Here is an 8,404-nt window from a genome sequence, read left to right as displayed (position 1 = left end):
TTTTGTTGTTTGGTGTTGTAGTGTTTTGCTGTTGGTGTTTGTTTTTGGGCATAGCTCCTACTATTTTGATTGCAGCTACATATTTCTGTTATTGTGCCCTTTATTAGGTTGAGTAGTTGGTTTTAGAGTAGGTGGTAAGTGTTGGTTTTGTTTAGGTTTGAGAGAATTGTTAGTAGTTTTAGCTTTAAATCTTAGTGTTCCGTTGCAAATATATTGATTGGAGTCTAGCTAAGGTTTGGGTTGTCTGTTGCTCTGCCGTTGACTGCGGAGAAGGAACACAAAGAATATCCTTTGTATTTCAATGGGCCAAAGCCATTTGCGTGTACGGTTAAGGCTGGAGAGATGTTATACTTGTAAGTCCCTCTTATGCTCATTCATGTCATCGTGTTTCTTCCTTTAGAATGTCAAAATTTTTATTTACAACTTGTCTTGTGAAAGCATGTATATAAACAGTTTGAACTAGTTTCCTCTAATGATCGCCCAATGACCACCGAGGGTCTCTTGTTTTCCACGCAGAGAGGTCTTTGTTTCTGGATTGTGGTTGTGATTTAAAGGAAGAGTTTTCGTACTGCACATGTAGGAAGGTTTCCGGCGACGGTAATTTGGGTTATTGGCTGTATAAATATCGTATGTTACTTGGACTCGGAACTCATATCCCACACGTGTACGTGTCCAAGTGTCAGACTTAACTAATGAAATCACTCGCAAAGGGAGTTTTTTTTTTTAAATTCCACAGGCTACTTTTTGGGGAAGGGGTTATTGGCACGAGTGCTTTATTGTTCTCTGTTATCCATTTTGGAAAGATCTTTTAGGCAGTTAGGCTGGTGTCTAATTCCTTTGATCTCGTTTGGGCACTTGAAAGATGGTGGTACATTATTTAGGATGGGTACATAACACATGCATTTCTACGGTTTTGGTATGCTAGATTAGCATTAGTTATGCCAAGAATCAATTGTTGATTGATATTTGTGTTTAGAGTATATGAGACGGTTGATATATTATGGGGTTGTTGTAGCAAAAGCTTTGTAGTTGGAATGCTAAACAAAAATGGGCAAAAAGGAACTGCAATGGGAATGTTTCTGGAGAGGAGGTTTACATGAATTTTGACCTTGGAGGCTATGACCGGTATTGCTTTGGCAAACCAGAGTGCCTAAGAAGGCTATGATTCTGGGAACCAGTACACCTGAAAGCATAACTTTTCTGTAATTAGTATATCAGCATATCGCTCGGCTAGAGTAGTACCCAGAAAAAGAAATTAAAAAACGCTCTGCTTAAGATAGTAAACTATATGCAAAACATTGGTGTTAATGACGTGATTGGTACTGTAAGAATTTGGAGCGTGTGGATTGATTATGGAAGTAAGAACAACGTGCAACTAGTGCTGTTATGATTCTTCACGCTCAAATTTAGCCTCAATATTGAAACTTTTAAGTGTATGTTTTTACATTAAATGTTTTGTATAATATTAAATAATGTTGAAATTTATGCAATGGCATCATGTATTAGATCAGTTTTACTTTAAATGTCTTTGGCAGTGTATATCTTTGTGGCTGTGTGAGAAAGAGAGAGGGAGAGAGGGAGAGACAACTTGGTGCAAAAATACAGTAACGGCCGCGGTGCGATAACGGATACGGAATTACGGTAACGGCGGTTGCTAGATAAATGTATTAGATCAGTTTCTTCCGTTGACTGCGGCTACTACGCGCTGAAGTTTACGGACGATATTATAAATTCCGTGAAGGACTTTGGAGTCGAAAATATAGATGCCGTAAGTATTTGTTACGTTCTTAATTAAATATATTATTGGTAAAATCTAATGTTTCTATATTAATCTTTTATTTTAATATTATATATAGGTTTTAAACGACATTCCGAGGGAAACACGAGAAGTGAAGAGATGCGCGATTTAAAAGACAATATTGCCGTGTATCTTGCTAATAATTGTCCTTGATAAATTGTAATTAGTATAGATTATTTTTTATACTTTAATGTATATATATATATATATGTACGTACATAATATTATATTATATATACGAGCGAGAGTTTATCATTACAAAGAGATTAATGTTGATTATTTGTGATTATCATTGGATTAATCACCGTTATTACATTGTATTATTATTGCATTATTATAAGGATAAAACGGAAAACGAAAAAAAAAATTGAAGTATTTGCTGCGGTTTTGCCCTGACCGCAGCAAATAATGCCCTGTTATTTGCTGCGGTTTTGCACTGACCGCAGCAAATAATGCCCTGTTATTTGCTGCGGTTCTGCCCTGACCGCAGCAAATAATGCCCTGTTATTTGCTGAGGTTTTGCCCATGACCGCAGCAAATAATGCATTTTTTGCTGCGGTTTTTAACCGCAGCATTTAAAATTGGCTATTTGCTGCTATCACTATTGCTTGGGGCCAAAACCGCAGCAAATAATGGCCAAAAAACCGCAGCAAATGAGGTTTTTTCCACTAGTGATATATATATATATATATATATATATATATATATATATACATATATATATATATATATATACATATATATATATATATATATATATATATATATATATATATATATATATATATATACATATATATATATATATACATATATACATACATATATACATACATATATATATATACATATATACATACATATATATATATATATATATATATATATATATATATATATATATATATATATATATATATATATATATATATGTATTAAGAATATGACTATGATTTAAAATTCGAACCACTTCAACACAATAATATATACCAAATAGTGTTGTGTGCAAAGTTTCATGCAAAAGAAACCAAGTTTGAGCTACTTTATGCGCGAAAGTGCCTAAAAAAACTTTAAAACCTTAAAAATCATACCTTGTGAATCTCTTAATTCAAATGTATTCCTTCCGTGTGATCTACACGTATATAACCAACATCTACATCTTCTTGATCCACTGATTTTGGATTGATAAAGGGCGGGGAGTCTTCAAAAGTTTCATATTCTTCCTCATCCTCAACATCACCTATGCCAAGGATGCTTCTTTTTCCCAGTACAACAATAGACCATTTTTTATCAAACGGGTCTACAATGTAGAATACTTGCTTGGCTTGTGTGGCTAGTATGAATGGCTCCTCACTATCACGCAAACGAGCTAAGTCTACAAGATTGAATCCACAAGGGTCGTCATTTTTTATGCATCGTCGATTATTATCTACCCTCTTACATTTGAAAAGACCAATAGTGAAAGTAGAGTAGTCAAGCTCCCATATTTCATGTACCCGCCCGTAGTATACCAATTTAGCATAATCGGCGTTGATCCTAGCACTCGCGTAAAATGAAGATGACGCCAAAATAGAAACCTCAGTCCAAAATGTGAAGCCGTTTACACTGTAACCACTAGTGGAAAAAAACATATTTGCTGCTTATCATTTGCTGCGGTTTATGTATATACGCAGCAATATATAGGAAAAAGAATAAGAAAAAAAATAACTATTAATTGCTGCGGTTTTAAGGTGTGACCGCAACAAATACTCCATAGCAACATTAATTGCTGCGGTTTTGCTAAGGACCGCAGCAAATAACCCTTACCAAATTACCTTAATTGTTGCGGTTAATGAAGGGCTCGCAGCAAATACCGTTAATGCAATTTAATAATACGTATCAGCAGCATTAATTGCTGCGGTTGACACGTACCCGCAGCAAATAACCGTTGGTTTTTATTAATTTTTTTATAATGTACAGCAGCTACAACGTATGTTAAACCCGCCATTTCTTTTTTCACAAAACTCGACTACAACGTACACTATACACTTTGCTTTGTTCTCTTAAACCCATTGAAAAAACGCTTCATCTTCATCTTCATCTTCATCTTCATCTTCTTCATCTTCACAAATGTAACAGCCCTCCTAAAACCCACCATTTTCGCATACCTGTTGTATCAGTAGCTATTGTTGTATTCGTTCAAAAACCCACCATTTTCGCACATTCCTACTGTTGCTTCTTCATCATTGTACTATCTGTCGTCTTCAATTTCGTTTGTCTTCTTCATCGTTGTACTGTTGCTTCCTTCAGTTTCACATAACCAACGAACATTTCAACCTAAACCCACCATTTTCGTTATTTTTCTTCTTCTTTAACATTTGAAACCCACCATTGTTGCTTCCTTTAAAAACCCACGAAATTTTAGTTCTTCTTCAAGGTATTATTTTTTCAAGCTTAATTTAATTAAGTTCTTCAACCTTCATTATGTTTTAGGGATTTAGTTTTTTCATACTAATTTTGTTTTCATTGTAGGTTATACACAACCCACCAAAACCCACGAAATTCAAGGTATCTCTTTCATTTTGATTTTGTAAATTAGGTTTAAATTTGTCATACTTTATGAATGTGTATGTTGTTGTTGTTTTTAAGTTTTAGATTTATCATATATATCATATTTTGTTATATTTTTAAGTAATTTCTTCATTTTATTTATGAATGTGTGTGGTTTTTAAGTTTTAAATTTATCGTAATTTTTTTCTAGTTTGTAAATTAGGTTTAATTAGGGTTGTTTATGGTTAAATGAATGAGTTGTTGATATGAATGTTAATTAGTTGTCGAAGTTTATGAATGTGATTTTATTTTTATTGTTTTTATAAGTAGTTAATATATATAAATATTAATTATGGTTACTACAATAAACATCATTTGGACAGTTTAAAAAACATTGTGTTATTATTTGGCTTAATTAGTGTTAAATGAATGATTATTACTTAATTTTGTGGTTAGTTAGAGTTCATTAAGTATATATGTTTAAAAGTTGTGTATTAATTTTGTTTTGAATCAATTAATCACACTAATTAGGATGACAAAAGATCGTTCTTGGATGTATGGAAGCATTGAATCGTCGGAATTTATTGATGGCGTATTAGAATTTTGTAATATTGCGGTTGAACATCAAGTTAGGACGGGGGGAGTTGGTTTTTATTGCCCATGTGTCAGTTGTGGCAATGTATCAAAGCTCGATAGTGTTGATATCCTTAGGGAGCACATACTTCGACGTGGGTTTAGGCCTCAATATCATGTTTGGGTTTGGCATGGTGAGGAGGGAGTTTACAAAGAGAAAAGTGTTGTTGAGGACGTCAATAATGTGGCCGATGTCAATGAGGATGAAGTAGATCATGTTGATGGGTATGAGACAGATGACGAGAATGTCGATGAGGATGTGGATCGTGTTGATGAATTGATGGAAGGAGTCGAGGATGAGTAAGGAAAACATCCTCGTGTTTTTGACTTGTTGACAGAGGCTTCTCAAAAGCCTTTGTACCCTGGATGTACAAAGTTCATCAAACTAACAGCAGTGTTGACAATTTTGAACATTAAGTCAAAGTTCAATTGGAGTCACGCTAGTTTCACAATGTTATTAGAAGCGTTAGGTGAGATGCTTCCTGAGGGAAATGAACTTCCAAAGTCGACATATTATGCCAAAAAGCTCATGTGTCCTTTCGGCTTAGAGTACCAGAAGATTCATGCGTGTCCGAATGATTGTGTGTTGTATCGAAATGAAAACGAGAACATAGAAGAGTGTCCTAGGTGTGGGTTATCGCACTACAAGCGTAAAGGGGCTCGGGGTGCTAAAGAGCCCCCGGCTAAGGTATTGTGGTATCTTCCAATAATACCTAGATTCAAGTGCTTGTTTTCTATAAAGAAAGATGCGTTAAATTTGAGGTGGCATGCATATAGGGTGAAGAAAGTTCACTTGCTCACACATCCATCTGATTCTCCGGAGTGGAAGAGTATTGATAGGTTGCATAAGACTTTTGGGGATGAGGTTCGTAATTTAAGGCTCGGGCTGTGTACGGATAGAATGAACCCATTCGGCAATCTTAGTTCTCAACATAGTACTTGCAGGTACTTTTAGTGATCTATAATTTGCCACCTTGGTTGTGTATGAAGCGTAAGTACATAATTCTTTCGCTTCTTATCTCGGGTCCTAAACAACCTGGCTATGACATAGACGTGTATCTTGCACCTCTCGTTGAGGATTTGAGAAAGATGTGGGATGAAGGCGTTTCAATGTTTGATGCATATGCTAATGAGGAGTTCACCTTGCGTGCAATGCTTTTATGCACCGTCAATGATTTTCCGGCATATGGCAACTTGTCGGGGTATAAGAACAAAGGAAAGAAAGCATGCCCAATATGTATCGATGACATGGAATCCACGTGGATTCCTAAGTGCAAACACGTATTCATGCACCATCGAAAATTCCTCCCACGAGACCACCAATATCGTAAGAAGAAGAAGTTGTTCAACGGGGAGGTTGAGGACCGTGTAGCTCGTCGTTCGCTGACCGATTATGAGTTTTATTAACAGGTTAAGGGAGTTGAGACTGTATTTGGTAAAGAGGGGCAAGTGTAAGGGGGTGAAGACCGACATTGAAAAAAAGAATCAATCTTTTGGAAGCTTCCATATTTGAGAGATCTACAGGTTAGGCATTGTCTTGACGTTATGCATATAGAGAAAAATGTATGTGATGCCATATTTGAGACTCTAATGAACATTCCGTGTAAGACAAAGGATGTTAGGGCCGTGCGAGAGTGGTTTCAATGTAAGGGTGACATTTGGGAGTGTTTGTATGACATTAAGGTTCCATCTGGGTACTCATCCAACATGAAGAGATTTGTGAGCCTAAATGGTGAGCTAAAGTTGGGAAGCATGAAATCTCACGATTTCCATGTAATGATGCAAGTGTTCTTACCAATTGCAATCCGTGAAATACTGCCAAAACATGTGAGATATGCTATTACCGAGCTATGTTCGTTCTTCAACACAATTTGTAGTTAAGTTCTTGATCCCTTTAAACTTGATGCACTTCAACTCGACGTGATTGTAACTTTATGCAAGTTTGAGATGTATTTTCCACCTTCTTTCTTTGACATTATGGTTCATCTTATTGTCCATCTCGTTCGTGAGATCAAGCTTTTGGCTCCATTTTTTTTAAGGTGGTGTTATCCTTTTGAAAGACACATGGGTGTTTTACAAAACAAGGTGAGGAATCCAACACAACCCGAGGGGAGTATGATTCAAGGCACTGTGAGCGATGAGATTAGTAACTTTATAACCGAGTATTTGGCCATGGCAAAGCCTATTGGACTTCCCACCTCTAGACATGAAGGAAGGCTTGAGGGAAAAGGAACAATTGGCTCCAAATCGGTCACACCTCCTCAAGAAAGCCTTCTACAAGCACACTTGTATGTGTTGCATCATATTCCAGAAGTTCATCCTTTTTTGAGTGAGCATTTTGACATATTGCGCGCAAAACATCCTTCTAAAGGGGATAGGGCATTGATGCAGTTGCATAACAAGACGTTTATTAATTGGTTTCATAATCGAGTAATATGCGAAGAACTCAAGGGTGTATCCGAAATTGTTAAGTGGTTAGCATTTGGTCCTCGTGATGATGTCAACAAATATGAGGGTTACGATGTCAATGGCTTCACATTTTGGACTGAGGGTCAAGACAAGAAGTCATCATATCTAGCGAATAGTGGGGTTTCTATTTTGGCGTCATCTACATTTTGCGCGAGTGCGAAGGATCAAGCGCCGGTTGATGCTAAATTGGTATACTACGGGCGGGTACATAAAATATGGGAGCTTGACTACTCTACTTTCAATATTGGTCTTTTCAAATGTAAGTGGGTAGATAATAATCGACGATGCATAAAAACTAACGGCCCTTGTGGATTCACTCTTGTAAACTTAGCTCGTTTGCATGATAGTGAGGAGCCATTCATACTAGCCACACAAGCCAAGCAAGTATTCTACATTGTAGACCCTTCTGATAAAAAATGGTCTATTGTTGTACCGGGAAAAAAAAGTATCCTTGGTATAGGTGATGTTGAGGATGAGGAAGAATATGATGCTTTTAAAGACTCCCCTCCCTTTATCAATCCAAAATCAGTGGATCAAGATAATGTAGATGATGTAGATGTTGGTTATATACGTGTAGATCACACGGAAGGAATACATTTGAATTAAGTGATTCACAAGGTTTGAATTTAAAGTTTTTTTGGCACTTGGTTTGTTTTGCATGAAACTTTGCACATAACACTATTTATTATATATTATTGTGTTGAACGTATTAGAATTGTAAATCATAGTCATATTCTTAATATTACTTAGCTTATGTTCTAATATATTTATATTCATACTCTTTCAGGTACTGATATACAATGCATCTATTCAGAGACGAAATTGTCCCCGAGATTGAGACCTCGGATAATGAGCATCGTAGTTATGACAGCGAAGAGGACCAAATTGTGAGATACGAGCGTATGGCTGAAGACGCTCCACCGATTGACAATGATTTTGAGACTGAAGACACCCCACCAATGGATGCTCCCACTA

Source organism: Amaranthus tricolor, chromosome 2 (assembly GCF_026212465.1).
Source record: "Amaranthus tricolor cultivar Red isolate AtriRed21 chromosome 2, ASM2621246v1, whole genome shotgun sequence".
Lineage (NCBI taxonomy): Eukaryota > Viridiplantae > Streptophyta > Magnoliopsida > Caryophyllales > Amaranthaceae > Amaranthus > Amaranthus tricolor.
Note: the sequence above shows the minus strand (reverse complement) of the source record.